Genomic DNA, 18,777 nt, shown 5'->3' on the forward strand with positions numbered 1-18,777 from the left:
AGTTTTGGGTTAAAACACTTGAAATTTTTTATGTTGATTACTTAGCCATGGATCAAACTTTTTGATACAAGATGAACTCAAAAAATAAATATTTAGTAGTTAAAATAAGGGTCAAAGTTTTTAAAAAATGACTTCGGTCTCTAGCAAATTACTCGGCTAATTTTTGGTCTAAGCATTCGAAATTTTAGATAAAGTGTATTCAGCTCTTTAATTGGTTTTTGATCGAAAATTTGGCTGCCAAGGGGTAAAAGTTCACAAGATGTGACCTTTGCGATCTCTAGCCAACTATCTAGCTAATTTTGGGTCTAAAAATTTGAAATTTTATATACAGGGAATTCAGACATGCAGAAAGCTTTTTAATGATTTGGGGGCGAATATCTGGCTGTCAAGAGGTCAAAGTTGAAAGACTTTACCATTGCAGACTCTACCAAACTCCTCCACCAATTTTTGGTTGAAATTTTAGATGTAGTTTACGTGAACACGAGTCAAACTTTTCAATATATATGCGTATATATATATATATAAATATACATATGCACATAAATTTATAAAAGGTATATAGGGCCCGAGTAAAACCGGGCTAAACTGCTAGTCAATTACCAAATTAGAATAATGTAACCATCATTAGTAGTTTCGTTTGCACAGTAGTACAAAGAGCTGCATTATTTTATTTCGAATCAATAAAAAAGGTGACGCTAACTTCTGGCCGCATAAAAACATGCCCGCCATTGCAGTCGAATCGTACATGCCATAATTAAATTACCTATGCTAATTGAATGGAGAAAATGATAATTAAATTTCAGATATGATAATTAATTAGGTATGCATGGTTAAATTAGCATCAACCAATCAATAAAGACTGTAGCCGTTATCTACTGGCTGACCTCTGGCAACTATAGAAACCGCGAGTTGCCCGCAGCTATATGTGCAACCAAAGTGAACTCCAAGGGCACCTCTGCATCGTTCTTGCCCGATTACCGGATGTAATATATTAATAAGACCACCGCGGGCATTTCGGAACATTTGCAAGCAATATTTGAATAGATACGGTTTACAATAGGAGAAAGAGACGCAAAAACTTTGGCTGACTCGACATATTACAAGTGGAATATTAGAAAATCTATTTCATTATATATAAGCTGAGTTAATCAATATCTGTTTCCCAAATATCTTTTCCTATATATGTTAATCACACAAAATGTATTCTAAATAGTCATTAGTTTTGGAATTGTGTTATATCTGAAATGTTTCAATTTTAATTTTTATTATTATTACAATTTCATCCCAAATAATTCACATTGCTACTTTGATGTAGGGGCTACTATCAGAGACCTAAGTTGCAGGGGTACTATGTGGGGTGTTTAGCAGCAAATTGTCTGTTCACATTACACTTGAACTTCTGCATGCTAGAACAGTTAGAGAAGCAGGAAACTGGAAGAGAATTCCAAAGTCTAGCAGTTCTGGGGAAGAATCTATTAGAGTAGAAGGCCTTCCTACATCTATAGATCTCTACTGTGTAAGGGTGGGACTTTGCTGGTTGTCGGGTTTGTCGCGGGTATTTTCGTCAAGGGGGCACAAGGGCGTGTAGTTCGTCAGAGCATCCACCATTAAACTACGTTTAAAAAAATGCAGAGGGGTGCAAAATTTTGTCGATTGGACGGGGGCTGCAGCTGAGATGACAGTTCGGGGCCTATCAGGTTGGCAACTCTCTTTTGGACCCTATCCAGGAGCGAGCAACTAGTAGCAGATGCAGGACCCCAAATGTGACAGCAATACCCCATACATGGGCAAATGGTGCCCATGTAGAGGTACAGGATACTTTCAGGCGTAAATAACTTTCTAGCACGGTAGAGAGAGCCCACTCTCTTCGCAGCAGCCTTGGCAATGATTTGTATGTATCTATTCAAACTCATGTTCCCTGGGAACGTTACGCCAAGGAGCTTAACGAAGCACTTTCAGGTAATATATATTTAGCCATAACTATTGTTCTATTTAGTTAAAAATTCCAATTACTCAAACATATCCGTGTGATAGATTTATTAAAGCCGAAAATGTGACATAAAGGCGAGAAGGATATAGAAGCTATCCTAATATAATTTTGTGTGCATGTTTGATTAAACATAGCTGAAAAGGAAAGCTAACGAAAGGCCAAAGTGTTACGTATGACATGAAAAGAAATTGGAATCTTAGAAAGATCTTCAAAATTAATTATAGCAGCAACCGGACTCAGGAAAAGGAATTTGAAAAGCATCCTAGCCAATATATTCATTGAACAAAGTGCAAGAGAGATACACTTTATTCCTCACTTCGACTCCTTATCACAGTATATTGTATGTACTGACTTTAGTTCGTACGCACCTATCACTCTTTTTTTCCACATCTCTCTCTGTTTATTAATAATCCAAAGGTACAATATTATTCTGTTATTGAATGTATATATATAATTTTCTAGCTTGCACTTTTCTAATGTTTGCGAAATTATATATACACTCGATAATGTTTTGTTGTTCTCAAAATCAACACAGACGAATTTTATTTATTATTATTATCATTATTTTATTTATTATTATTATTATTATTATTATTATTATTATTATTATTATTATTATTATTATTATTATTTATTTACAATTAATTTCTGCCCGTCGACGAAGAGAGAAACGGAACATAACAACTGCGTTTATCCGTAAGTGTGTGAGTTTGTGTGAGTGAGTGTGTGCGTTTGTGTGAGTGTGTGTGTGTGTTTGTGTGAGTGAGTGTGTGTGTGAGTGTGTGTGTGTGAGTGTGTGTGAGTGTGTGTGTGAGTGTGTGTGTGTGTGTGTGTGTGTGTGTGTGTGTGTGTGTATGTGTGTGTGGCCGACGACGGAAAAATGTCAATCACGTTGGATGTCTGTTGGTTGTTTATGTTCTGCCCAACAAAAACATCAACCGACATTCATTGAATGCATATATTAAATATATTTAATTGTTTCTGTTTTATTTGGCGTTACGCAATTCTTACTTCCCGACTTTCTTTGTTTTCGGTGATAATTACAATTCAGGCTATTTTTATCGGGAGACAAGAATGTCAATCAACGTTTAACTGAAATGTGCTTGTATGTATTCCCCCCTCGGTTTTATCGGCGTCGCCTCTGCTTAATATCCAATCCTAAAAAGGAAATAAAAAAATAATAGAAGGGTCCTAAAGAATGCACAGTACGACACAAGATCAGTTTGTGTGTGTGTGTGTGTGTGTGTGTGTGTGTGTGTGTGTGTGTGTAGAAAATCCAGCACGTTAACATGGTTTCCCAAAACTTCAGGCCATCATGGATCCTTTGAACAGGGCAAAAGTTTTTTTTTCAGGAGCTCTAACAAGATAATTTCTACAATAAATATGAAAAACATTATTTCAAATGCTTATTAATTGTTTCTCTTCGTGATTTTACTACATTTTCGTGTTTACACATTTTTTTCTGTTTTTGATTATTCAAAAATTTTCCATTTTTTTGCAAAATTATTTTTATTTCGTTTTTCATAAATCATCCTAAAACACTTTGCACTTGTAGGTTTGGATGAGATCTCGTTCGATTTAAAAGATCAATAAATAAATGTTTGCACACATTTATTGTTTTTTTTTCATATAAAAATTTTGGTATTTTTTTAGAAAGAGCTTGCCGAGCTCTTTAACCTCACATGCGTAGCCCAAGGGAAATCCTGATCTAGGTCGAGACAAAAAATGAAAATTGTTTCCCTCTTCAAAAACTTCTTCACTGACCAAAGACAAAAGAGATGAACTATATTATCAGAACAGATACTACATTATTTATGTAACGTAGTCGTTAATCATCTTCAACAGTTCCACACCTTAATGCATTTAGAAACAGACGCAAATTAACAAAAAAGAATGGAAATTCGATTCGCTTTTTTTTCTAGTTGAAATAAAAGGCATTTATTAACGGTACTTTCCAAACAACGCATTGTAGCTTGTTTTAAAATATTCTTAGTTCGGTATGCAGTAGACAAACATTTGCAGTGTCGGATGCGTCCTAAATCGTCTCTCAAAAACCCCCACTTTGCCACAAGTCCATATCATGACATCAGATAAGGCACCGACTTGATCATTAACGTACAAATCATGTTGCTGTTACTAAATACGCGCCTACAACTCTGTAAAACTACGCTTTCAATCTCAAATGCATTAGATATTAAGATTATTTCCTTTAACAAAAGTTTCTCAAGCACTGAATAAATACCATCTACGGAAATATGTCTCTTTTATAGTTGGCCTATATTCTGTTATATGTCATTAGATAAAATGAAAAATCCTTTACATAAAAGGGGTGTAATGTGCTGAAAAAAATGAAAAAAAAATAAGGCCACCGTAGTTTTTATTTGTGTGTTAACAGCGTTAAACATATCAGGAAATTATAATTAACTGATTAAGTTATATTTAACGGTGAGAGTTTTCAAATCAAATCTTCAAGTAAAAAATGTAAAATACCGCCCGCACACACACACACACATATTGAAGTGTTTTTATGTATTTTTAAAATGTTTGGAATTAATCCCTCTGTCTGCTTACACCCCCGCCACCAAACTTGAAAAACTGCTAACGGCTGCATGTCGCTACTTCTACAAGAAGTGGGGTCTAGTTTTACGTTAAATTTATATAGGAAAGTGATTCCACATGCTGAAATATTAATTTTTTTTTATTATTAAAAAGAATGCATTCTTTTATATTATTTTTGAAATCCGTTGAAACGAATCAGCTAAAAAAAAGTGCATTTTGATTTCTTTTAAGGAGGTAAACTAAACTGGTTTGGTCGTAAAAAACCGTAAATATTTTTTTTAATCAAGTAGTTCTTTGTTAGATTAGAAAATATTATATTTGCTCTGTTTTTGTTTGTTTGAAAACAATTCCAACGTCCAATGATAAATACAAATAAAATAATCGTAAAGAAATAATTTTGGGCATAAAACCTTTTTTTTAATCAAGTTCTAGTTTCAATCACGCACAACTTGGGTAAAGGAAATATTTTTAAATATGAAGGTGCGCCTGAAAAACCGGCATCCACTTACATTTTTTCCTTATAGTCTTTTCTTTTAACAATTTCTGGAGATAATTAGACACTTAGTTCCCAGATTTAACAAAAAATGAAATTTAACAATATTTACAGATTTGGAATGAGGTTTTGTTTCCTATACAATGTACAAAAAACTTTTTTTTTTAAATCAATTTCTAGTTTTAATCACGCACAACTTGGGTAAAGGAAATATTTTTTTTTAAATGTAGATTGATCAATTAGTTGTTTGTTAGATTACAAAAACATATTTGCTGTGTTTTTTTTTGTTTGAAAACAATTCCAACGTCCAATGATAAATATAAATAAAATAATCGTAAATAAATAATTTTGGGCAGAAAAAAAAACTTTGTAAAAAAATAAAGTTCTAGTTTTAATCACGCACAACTTGAGTAAAGGAAATATTTTTAAAATATGTAGGTGCGCCTGAACAACCGGCATCCACTTACATTTTTTCCTTATCGTCTTTTTTTTTAACAATTTCTGCAGATTATTAGACACTTAGTTCCCAGACAATATTTACAGATTCGGAATGAGGTTTAGTTTCATATACAACGTACTAGAAAATCGATCTCCCTATTTTCAGAACCGATTTACAATATCGTTTAAACTGTTACACTTTCGCTGCTCTCCGCGCAAAGACAAAAAAAACGACAGGTATCTTAAACTCTCGTATATATCTATCTTTATCTTCACTGTGGATGTGTAAAGTTTTACCACCAGCATAATATGAGGGAAGAAAAAAATAATGTCTAAATTTCCTAATGAAGAAATTTATGAGATTCGAAAATTTAAACTTAATTTTATCAAATATGCTTATTAAAAGAATATCTTGCAATTGTCTGGTCTTTAAAATCGTTAAATTCAAAATTCTGAATAAACGTAACGTTGTGTATGTGTGTGCCTTCCTCATAGGTTCCAAAACGGCTGAGCCTATCTTTTCAAATTTCACACAAAATTAATTTATATGTCTGCGTGTGTTTTGTAGAGAAATTCGTCCGATAATTCTTCTCTTATGAATAAATATATTTTTATAGGAGAATATATTATGTTACATCAGTGTAACCTTTGCCACAGTAATGTAAAATATTACCCTGTAAAAATTACTTTTTTATCTATAAGAGAAGTAAAACAATTGTTAAGATCCTCAAGCCCAAATGTAGCGCTGGCTGACATTTGGGCTCCATAAACAAACAGAGACGCAATTATTATTATTATTATTATTATTATTATTATTATTATTATTATTATTATAATTATTATTATTATTATTATTATTATTATTGTTGTTGTTGTTGTTGTTGTTGTTGCTGCTGCTGCTGCTGCTGCTGCTGTTGTTGTTGTTGTTGTTGTTGTTGTTATTATTATTATTATTATTATTATTATGATTATTATTATTATTATTATTATGATTATTATTATTATTATTATTATTATGATTATTATTATTATTATCATTATTATTATTATTATTATTATTATTATTATTATTGCGAATTAGTACTTAGTAATATATAATATTCAATCGAAGATTTATTCTATAATAATACATACGCAATTTGCATGAATAAAAATATCATGTTTAAGTGTATTGTACGACCGGGCAACGCTGGATGGCAAGCTAGTAAATAATGGAATTATGCTATTTATCCTTACATTAATGAATTAAAATTCCAAGAATCAACATTTGTTCGATTCTGTGTTAAAAATGAATTTTTGTTATATTTTTCAGAAGGAAATACAGACAATTTTTCAAGAGTCATATATCTTGATACAAACAAGAAAACGTTGGAATGTCATCAGTTTAATGCAGTACTGAATTTTTGAGATGGGATATGAATGAGTGTAATGTTTGGATTATTCGGACCATTATTCTGATCCTGGGTGTTATTGGCAAAACATTTCGATCGATGAACCCTTCGACCGTCGGCAGGTGTAAACCCTTTGTGATTTTTTTGTTTGTTTGTTTTGTTTCTTTTCAACCAAGGAAAAGGGTGTTAGTTATTAATTGCTAGAAAGTCATACTATGGGTTCGAGGGTGTGTTCGTAAATTATAAAAAAAGGGTCAATTTTTAGGGGTCACTAGGGCACTTTTTAAGTTTTCAATTTTGAACTGAATCCTTCTGTTTATTGCTACGAAGTAAGAAATATTCATACACGGAGAAATCGAAAAATCAACCCTAGCAGAAGATATATGGAGAGAAAAAGGCACCCATACACCGATATGGGAGGGGGGCAAATACTAGATAAAGAAAAAAGATGGAGGGTAGAAACCTCAAAGAACCAGCACATATGGGGGATGGCAACAACATCCTAAGCCGTCAAAGTATTGAATTAAACCACGTTTGAATCCGTTAATTACAAATTCATGTAGGTAAAATAAGAGCAAACCCAAAAACGCACAATAAAATAAAGGGTTTTCTTTCGTTTTTTAACCCTTCCACAAAATACGGCCAAACCAAGGGAGATAATAAAAAATTCTTATAGTTACCTCTTCTGCACTGTGTTTTCTAGAAAAAAACAAAAACACACGTAAGATGTCTATCCACGGTGTCGTAAATATTTTTTGACTAATAGTTACAATCAACAGATGGATAAAGTTAAAACTGAATCATAGGAAAGTTTGAAAAATTATCTTAGAGACCCTTGAAAATTGAGTCCTGTTTTAATTTACGGACCTTCCCCAAACCCAAGGTTCGATTTCTTGGAATACAAAGTAACCCCCTTCTTCCTTAGTTAAAAAAAATCATAGAGCTTCCACCGGAGGAAGGTCGTAGGTTTCATCGCCCGAAACGTTGTGCCGATTTACAATATTATCCGAGCCAATCCAATACATAACCTATCTAAAAACATTCCCATGCACATAAATTATTTAATAAACAATAATGTTTTAAATACAAATGCAGGTAAAAATTAAAATAAAATATGCTGAATTTACGAAGGTCCCTCACAAAAAAAAAAAAAAATCTTATAATCTAAAAATAAAATAAAATACTAAATAGCATGTTTGCTGCGAGGTTGTTACTGTTTACAGAAGTTTGAACCAAAGTCAAATACATATCTAACGAAAATTTTTTTCTCAAAATATTATAAAACACGGATATTCCATCAGACTATCTGACACGGGTAATCACGATACAAATATAAATAAAATGTGCGTATGAAATATATATATATATGCACATGTATTTGTAGTTGTATTAATAAAACTATTCTTCATCTGCGTCAGTTTGTGTCTCACCTGTAACTCTGCATTGTACTGCCTTCTGCGTATTACATTTAATATATATATATATATATATATATATATATATTTATTTATTTGTAGTCATCGACATACAGTCCTCTTTTTTTGGCTCACAACTTATCAGTACCGCTAAACTACCTCCTCTCCACAGCTGAGGATTGAACCTAGAACCACAGCGTTGACAGTCAGCAGTTCTACCGATAGACTTTAGAAATATCTTAACTAAAAATACTAAAATTCGATATCTTAACAACTGCACACGACGACTAAAATTACTAGAAGCCATACTTATTAAAAAAATAAACGGGATCTCATTTAACACTGGGACAAATTTACTGACAGTATTAAATAAGAAACTAAATAAATAAACTATAAAATAGGAAAATCGAAATAAAAAAATAAAAAAATTCGCACCCAACCCAAAAATGAAAGAAAAAGTAAACAACAACAATCGCCCCTGGTGAAAATCGGATGCACCGATAGAAAGCAATTGAGAGAAAATATGGCTGAACAACAACTTTTGGGCGCCATTTTATATAATATCCCTCGGCAAATGGAAAAGCTATCGGGAAAGATCGGAAAAAATAACTCTTTCGTGTTCAATCAGACGCACTTGAGTAATAACTTGCTGCTAAAATATATAAATATATATGTATATATATATATATATATATATATGGTATATATATATGGTATATATATATAATAATGGTATATATATATAAATATAAATATATATATATATATATATATATATATATATATATATATATATATATATATGATTTAACTCTAGTCTTGGACTTCCGGTTCGTTGACTGTCATGGCTCTTGTGGGCTGCAACTTTGTTTGGCTGTGGAATCTATTATATATATATATATATATATATATATATATATATATATATCCACACACGCGTGTGTGTATATATGTGTGTGTGTGTGTGTGTGTGTGTGTGTGTGTGTGTGTGTGTGTGCGTGCGTGTGTAGTTTTATGATCACGTACTTGTTTTAGATACTATTTTTCCTCGTGGGTTGCACCGGTCATACATATAGACGAAAGGTAAATAATTCTTATTAGTCACACAGTCTATCGATCAAATACTCGCAAAAATCGACAGGAGTGTGTAAATATATCCTGACAGCTTATTGGCGGTGTTTGAAGAAAGGGGGGCGGATCAAATTGACGAAATCTGTTGGGTAAACACCGAACAAAAAAGTTTTGTTAGGAATCATCTGACGAATAAACAGATTAGAAGGTAATTTTCCAGGATTATTGGAACAACTAATAATCTGTAAAGGTCAAAGTATATGACATTGTCAACGCACTAGGAAGGAAGCCCACAATCGAACCGGTTGCGTTAAATAGGGTAACTTTCTTCTGACGTTTTTGTGTAGCCAGCTATTCAAAATAGAAGCTTGGTCCATCGATGTGTCAGTCTCTTATGAATAATTTTAAAGTACACTAGAACCCCTGGATACGGCATTAATCTGTTCCGAATTAGAGTCGTAAGGTGAAATCGCCATATGGCGAGGTCTAAACAAAATGTTATACACTACAGTACTGTATACAGCACTGTACTGTGTATTTCAAAATTTAGTAACAAAATACAGTACAGTACATAACCCACCTGTATATAATCAAATAACATTATAAATTTTTAAAAAAATACGATATTTAAGCACTCACACGAGATAAACACGATGCAACGCGCTGCTGATTCTTCACTTAGCTAGCCGTAAACAACGGATAGATTCTCAGATCTCTAAGGCATTGTGGGATAATTTCGGCCAATAGCGTACGGCATTTTAGTGATGCTGTGACGCCGATCAATAGCAGACCAGACACATAGTGGTGTCGCAGTGACGCATATAGTTACGTATGAGGTCGTGAGGCGATTGCCTCGCAGTTATACACCAACCGTCAAGTTTGCATTTTGGAATGTTTTTACCACACTGTAAGGCGAGGCGAATACCGTAACCAGGGACCAAAAAAACATCATATTTCATATCGTAGCCTGGAAAAAACGTGTCCTAGAGCCAGCGTATCCCGAGGTATTATTGTATTGTTTTAATTTGTATGTCATATGTGTTTTTGCATTATACGTTATAGTTAACTTTGCATAAGTTGCTACAGACACGGATTGACAATCTGAAAAGTCCAAGTCCTAATCCAGTTCGTTCCATAGATAGGCTTTCACATAATTTAGTGTCTTGAATCAGCTAGTTTTTGAGAAGCAGCCGGTAAAATTTTGACCGCCACGTGAGACACTAGGCCGTTGATTATATATATATATATATATATATATATATATATGTTTACAATGTAAAGTGTTTTTTTCCAAACAATAATATCTTCTATTGGTTGCGCACTTCATTGCAAGTTTCTAACAATGTTTTGGTAGAAAATATGATTGAACCCTGCCATAATCTGTCGTAAGTGCCTAACGTCTTTCTCATTTTAAATATCAACGTACAATTTGTGAACTGCAACATCATAAGATTGTTTCCTTGTTGAATATAACAGGATCATCTTTAAATTAAATGTGATTAAAATTTGCCCAATAAACCCACGAATTGGTGTTCGCAGTGACTTAGTAGTTAACAATAAAAACTGACACCCTGAGAGTGCTAGATTCTAATGTTGTATAGTCAGGTGGGAGATATCATAAAACAGTCATATTACATAGTGAGGTGGAGGGAGGTGATATTGTTCTTATAACTAGATTCGATATAAAAGCATAGATCGTATGTATATTTGTTTAGCCAGGGATATTATATCGACGTGTATATTGAGTCATGTTGTATCAGAGAGATATCACACGGGTATATATTACAGTTCATATATTATTATTATTATTATTATTATTATTATTATTATTATTATTATTATTATTATTATTATATTAATAATAATAATAATAATAATAATAATAATAATAATAATAATAATAATAATAATATATGCTTCATACCGTCTTTCTTTAATAATTCTCCGATCTTCCTGCTGGGCTCTGTGACGAACCATGAAATGACCAACACCATCAAATTGAGACATCTGTTCTTCCTTCTCTTGAGAAACCAGAACAACACTTTATATTTTTATAATATAGATTTATTTCAGTTGTCTCAAATAGTTTCATAGGGTCTGCATTTCGTGCACATGGTTATTCTTCCAGCCCGTTTCCTGGCCGACTGTCCACTCTGGTGATCACACTTCAACTCCCGACTCTAAACTTCCCGACCTCTGACCTCAGTCCCGTTACGTCATCATTGAAAAGCACACACATCCCTTACGTGTGGCCTTTCCACGTCTGCATGCTCAAAGTTATTTTGTTTATATTAAACTCAGCAAATTTATATAAACATCTTCAGCTAAAACCCATTGCTACACTTTATTCTATAAACAATAAATAACTCCCAATACAAACTATTTTAAGAATATCATTGAATAGATAAATAGATAGATAGACGGATAGATCGATAATAACTAATTAACTTTTAACAATGTTGATTAGCCAACACTAATCCAGTTCGTTCCATTGAAACGCCTTCACTTGAGATAATAATTATATTGTTGTTGTCATTTTTATAATTACCCGATATTATCTAATAAGAATTTTAATGCGAAATTATATCATAGAAACCAATGCCAACGATAGAATACTCTGATTCATGTAAAAAGAATGAATGAAGAAGCTCTTTGTAATTTAAGATGTACCTGAGAGAATGACCTGTTATCTCATGCCAGAAAAAATGTGGTCTCTCGGTGAAGCGTTGCAAGAAGTTGATTTAACTGGTTCAGGTATGACGCTGGTAGTATAAGTGACATATAAGTCACTTATAAGTCACTTATAAGTATAAGTTCGTAGTATGAGGGTGGTCCACTTAAAAGTAGCCCAGAAGATGTAATAGAAAGGAGGAACATTCTTTTACTTTTTAAATTACATCTCGTCTTATAAAAGATGCTGAAAGTGCTCCCCATTGCCATCTATGCATTTCTGGGCACATTTAACAACGTTTGAAGATACTGCCTGTAGATCCTATCTGGTGATTCTCCTGATAGCGTCGGTAATGTTCTCCTCTAGATTGTGAGGATTATTTGCATAAACTTTTTGTTTTAAAGTCTCGCAAAGATAAAAAGCACACGATGACAAGTCCGAGGAACGTGGTGGAACTCACCCTTTCCTTATTGTTCTCCCTTCCGTAAACATATTATGAACTCGTGTCAGTGATCTGTAAGACGTGTGGCATGTAATCCCATCTTGTTGGAAAAAGGATTGCATTTTGTCTTGTGGTGTCAGTTGGTCGTTAAGAGAAAAATTAGTGGGGCTACTTTAAAATTACAAGGTTGCTTGTGTGTCTTTTAAATATTGTTGCTCGTCCGCGCACTCGCAAACTAGAAAAGACGATGAAAAACAGAGCTTCGAAAAAAAGGGCGTCGGAGATCATTTAATTCATCTTCCAAAGAAGTGAATTTATCTATGTTTTTCGAGACTTCTATTGGCAACTTTCTTGTCCTTACTCCTGCTCATACTTAATGTCTTTCTGATGATATACTAAGATAAGTGATTCCAACAACAGAACAATCTGATTCATACGAAATGAGTGGATGAATATCAATGCTCAAACAAATTCAAAAACATATTAATATTGAATCGATATTTCGTTTCAGTTACGAAACCTTTACTAAGATTGAAATATTTGCAGGCAAATAATTATGATATATTACGCGAATAGCCGGAAAAGAATAAATGTAAACGACGCGACGTCCAAAAAAAAAAAACAAAAAAAAAACGCAAAATTCTAACGAAAGAAAAAATATTTTAGGAATACTTTAAGCAAGAAAAATACTCACTTTATATTTATATTTCATCAGAAACTAAAGAATAAAACAAACCTAGCATGTTTTATACAACTTTATCATAATAAATGGCGAATAAAGAAAGAAAGGCAAAGAAGGAGTATGCAAGTCGTGCGATAGACAGTACCTATTTCCTCCGTAAGCAGTTTAGGTTTGCCAACCAGTAATTTGTTTGAGTCACTAGCTCTAAGAAGGTTGTCTTCTCGGACTGAAGAGACCTTCCTTCCCTAGATTTAGCTTCAGAGTTTTTCTTCCCCTAGACGGATGATCTGGGAAGATTTACGGGTCCATTAGCACCGAGAGTGTTCGCCCCGCGCCTGGGTCTTAAACCAGGCATTTCTGCGACCCTGCATGGATAGTTAATGTTTTGACCAGACAAAAACTTAAACAAAATCACTCTTCATCATCGGATTACCTGAGACCAACACCTCGGCGGAAGTGTATGTTTGAGAGATTTTTATACATCTGCCATAAAAGCATAGAGAAAACTTAGAATAATATTATATGGTAGACGTCCTTTCTTATTTTTTTTTAATCTTTAAGGTAAATAAATGCAAATGATTTATTTACATGACAGATAAAAAAAAATAAGCGAGCACGTAAACCATATAATGTTTTAAAGGAAAAATATCAGTTATGGCTCTTTAAAATTTCTAACAACACCAGAAAAATATCATGCTGTAATTAGAATGAAAAAAAGCGGGATGGATATTTACACAGAAATGGATACAGAAACCGAACACCTGTGCAAATACATTGCTGGTGTGTTAAGTACATCTGGAATTCTATTCTATTCTTGATAAGGATCAAAACAGGTGCCTTCTTTAAACAAAAATGTCTTTGCATCGTTTATTCAGAATTGAACCTTCGAGAGAATATCAATTTTAGAATTGATTTTTCCAAGTACTGAACCCACTGCGGTACGGGCCCTTGCACACATTTCTAGTAAGAATTTTGGGAGCTATGAAGTTATTTTATCTTGGCTCATAAATATCACTATTACAACGAATAATTATTATAATTATATAATCAATTTTAAACGCGATATTCTCCTGAGAGTTAAAGGTTCAATTCTCAGTGGGCGCGACTGGAATATAAAAATGTGAATCCTTTAGGATCTCTATCAAGTCATTTTTAATGAAGCAGGATCATGCTAGAAGCTGTAAATGAATAAAATGATATAAACTACTTAAGTCACTGGCAGTTTTATAAAAAGCATCACATATTTTCAATTCTAGCAACTATAGTTGTTAAAAAGCGAATAAAAATGTCTTTTCATCATTTTTTTTAAATTACATTTTTATCTCAAACACACCACATTGCCACTTTGCTGTAGGGGCTACTATCAGGGACATAAGCTACATAAGGGGTACTATGTGGTGGGGGTTTAGCAGCAAGATGTCGGTTCACGTTACACTTGAACTTCTGCATGTCAGTACAGTTGCGGAAGCAGGAACCCGGAACGGAATTCCAAAATCTAGCGGTTCTGGGGCATAAGATACTGGAGTAGAAGGCTCTCTTGCATCTAGGGATATCAACTGTGAAGGGGTGGGATTTTGCTGATTATCGGGTTTGTCGGGAGTATTTACGTCGAGAGAGTACAGGTGCTTGCAGTTCGTCAGAGCATTCACCGTTAAAGTACGTGTAGAACATGCAGAGGGATGCTACATTTCTTCGATGGGACAGAGGCTGAAGCTTAGATGACAGTTTAGGGTCTATCAAGTTCGCGACTCTCTGTTGAACCTTGTCTAGGAGCGTGAGACTAGTAGCAGGTTTACCAGCCAAAATATAACAACAATACTCCATACATGGGCGAATGGTGGCCTTGTAGAGGTAGAAAATACTTTCGGGCGTTAGTAGATTTTAGCACGGTAGAGAGAACCTACCTTTTTAGCAGCGGTCCTGACAATGTTTTCAATATAATTTTCCAACTCATATTTCCTATCAACCTTAGACCGAGGAATTTAAAAGATGTACTTCAAGATAAAGAGTCTTTGGCCATTGCTATTGGTGGTAGAGAAGGTTTCTTGTAATTATTGACGGAAACAAGTTTAGTCTTGGCAGCATTGAATGTGACCATCCATTTTTGTCCCCATTCCACTACAGATTGGAGGTCATCCTCTAATGTTTCTGCCATTTCTTTAGATATGTGTTCATTTGTTTTCCTGTCGTGTCTGTTATAGAGCGTGGTGTCATCAGCATATATACCCATCTCACAGACAATTGTGTCAGGGAGGTGATTTATGAATATTAGGAATAATAGACGTCCAAGGATAGTCTCCTGGGGCACTCCCGCATTTATATCATATTGTTTAGATGTACGACCGTCGAGGACAACCTGGATTTTTCTCTTATCTAAGAATGATAAAGGTCATTGTTAAGATACACCTGGAAAAGGCAGGAGGTTATATCGTGCGAAATATAAGAATAAAAGCAGGAGTGACTTTGCAGAAAGAAAGTGAGCGAAATACTTGCTTCGTGTGAAACCTTAATAAAAATAATCCAAACTCTGTAGAACTTTAAAATCTGTCCTATAAATTTATGTTTTATCACTTTAATCTATTTAAAATGAAATATTGTTCTCTATAAAATCGTGCAGTTAGATAGCCATGTTATACATTGAACAATGCTAGTTGAATCGTTCGGTGGTTAAAGCTTGTGCAAAAAGTTTTGAAGATGCAAAATTTCAACTTGAGCATTTAAAAATCTATATTTATAAGAATGACGACCTCTGATTTCTATAACTTAATTCCCTTTGTCAAAGAGCTTTTAAACGACTTGCTTGTAAAATTCTGCAGGTTTTTATTTGAAATATTAATCTTACTCATTTCCAGCCTCCTTTCGCGATGTTAACCTAAAGACGTCTAAATGGTTTTGTTTTCCTCCAAATAAGTGATACTCCGGCAGAGAAATAAGCAGAATCAAGCTATATTTTCGAACCAACTTCGTTTCGAAGATTTTATGTCAGTAATTCTGCATGAGAACCAGTATTATCCTATTTTAGTTATCAATTCGATCACCAGCTTATATTAAACAATACCAGTTGAATCGGTTTAGGTGATTAAATTTGGATGCTGGGCAACCTGAAACCAAGTTTGAATCATTCATTCGTTCATTAATATATTTCAGATAAGTTTATTTCTGGCTTTGGACTCACGGATATTTTTCTAGTTTAATTTTTGTTTCTAGAAAGACATCCTAAATGAAAATGTTTTTGTGGAAAGCACTGAATTCGAACTTGGCACAATCATGTTTCCAATTCGTGTTTTAACTACGTTGTCACTGTCACCAAGCTGTTTTCAATGGCCATATATCAAAACAACCCGACAATACTGCGAGGTGTTTCATGAAACTTTTACGAGCGGGACCTGTGGAAATTCCACAGCGAGATCTGTCACATGTAATTGTTGTTGGACATTCTGTGGACATTGTGCGTGAATGGGGACCCCGTGATTTTATTGTAGCTGTGTCGTTAAAACTGTAAACGTATTTATCCAAGTTATCTGATTAATGTAGTGTCACAATAAATTTGGTTTATTACGGTTTATCTCCAATATCTTTATATGGGTCTGTGACATATTTCCATTGTGTGGACGCCGGGGGCGAAAGAAGATCGCATTATATCATTATTCCATCTTTACACAGAACAGATACTACACTTGGATCCTAGCCAGAAGACCAATAAGGTATATTTAGTTTCAAAGCGACATCATTTATCTAAATACTAATTTACCTGTACGTCCACTGTCACAAAACAACATCATCATCATCGCAAACTTTAATTAATAAGAAACGAATTACATCCCTTTATAGTCGATCTTTATCAGTTAAAAATCATTAAAATCATTTCCTCGTGAAACATTTTAAAAAACGAAACATGGCTGTCTGTTTACGGTTTCAAATTTGCTATATTTTTTACTCATCCTCGCCCCAAACAAGGCACAATGCCAGTTGGACTCAAGGGACTACAAATTGAGACCATGTCTATAAAAGGATTAAGACGTTGGTTTATGTTGAATTTGAACTTCTGCATATCAGTACAGTTTGGAAAGCAGGTAGAAGGAAGGGAATTCCAAAGTCACGCAGTTCTAGAGAAGAGGTTATTGATTAGAATACTTTCTGACATTTAAGGATTTCAACAGTGAAGAGGTGTGATTTTGTTGCTAAGCGGGTGTTTCGGGGATTTATACATCAAAGGGGGCACAATTGCAATGAGTTCAGTAGATCACATTTATTAAAATACTTGGAAAATAGGCACAGAGATTCAACATTGCAGCGATGGGACATTTTATTTTGTAATTAAAAAAAACGTGATGTTGAGGGGAGACTGTGTTTTTTTTTATTTATGATAGTTTCTTTTTGATATTTTTTTTAAATGTGCAAGTGAATTGACATTTCTTACTTTATTATTTATAAAAAAAATCAGAAAAAAACAAAACAAAACAAAATAATTTGTTGTGTATTGAATCTTCATTGAAAAAGAATGTAAATTTTAAAATCATTTCTGCTTAGCTTTAAAAGGATAAAATAATCTGCTACAAATTGTTTAAAATTCGTCGTTATTTCTTTTATTTTACTATTTTTTTAATTTATAATATGTTTTTAAACATTTTAAACTACCGTGAAATTTCTACAGTTTCCGCTAGTTTTATGTATTTTACATTTAGTTTTCTGTGATCGGGGGATCCTATTTATTCCAAAGAAACATAGAAGTTGATAATTTACTACGGACATAAAATCTATATACTAATACTTTAATGTCCGTAGTATGTTTTCACAGGGGCTTTGACAACAGCATATTCTTTTCATTGTTTTTACTCTCGAATATATATATCCGAAACAGTTAAACACAATTAATCAACCGAGAACCACATCACTCTACATAAAAACATATAAGATATCAATGGATATATACCTAAGAATCAAAACAAGCAGAAGAATATGCTGTTGTCATAGCCCTTGTTATCACCTTTTAACCCTCTTTTTTATAAATAGGATCTCCCGATCAAATAATTTATAATCTGAAAACCGATACACGCCTATGTACCTTACAGGTACTACGGTAATAATATATAGACTAGCAGGACCTGTAGAAAGTCCCCCCATATATATATATATATATATATATATATATATATATATATATATAGAGAGAGAGAGAGAGAGAGAGAGAGAGAGAGAGAGAGAGGGGGAGAGAGAGAGAGACAGACAGACAGACAGACACACACACACACAGACAGCAGACAGACAGACAGACAGAGAGGGGAGAGAGAGAGTGCCTTCAGCTATAATCGAACCCGGAACCAGAACTTCGGAATAATTCTTAATAAAATTATTTTTAAAAAATAGATGACTTCAGCGTCATCAGCTATAATTGAAACTAGAATCAAAACTTGTGAAAAGTTTGGGGTAAAATTATTTATTACAAGAAATAAAAGTCCATAACCATTAAAGGACAGTCACTCGGATGTAAGCGTCACACACAAAATAAATAACACACACGCTGTCCTTTTAATATATAGATTTTTCTTGATGTTCAGAAACGGCCTCCACGATGAAATTCGGTAAAAGAGCGAAATAATAAGATTCTAAACGTTTTTACAGTGC

The sequence above is a fragment of the Euprymna scolopes genome, chromosome 16 (genome assembly GCF_053919585.1).
Source record: "Euprymna scolopes isolate OS-2025 chromosome 16, ASM5391958v1, whole genome shotgun sequence".
In the NCBI taxonomy this organism is placed as follows: Eukaryota; Metazoa; Mollusca; class Cephalopoda; order Sepiida; family Sepiolidae; genus Euprymna; species Euprymna scolopes.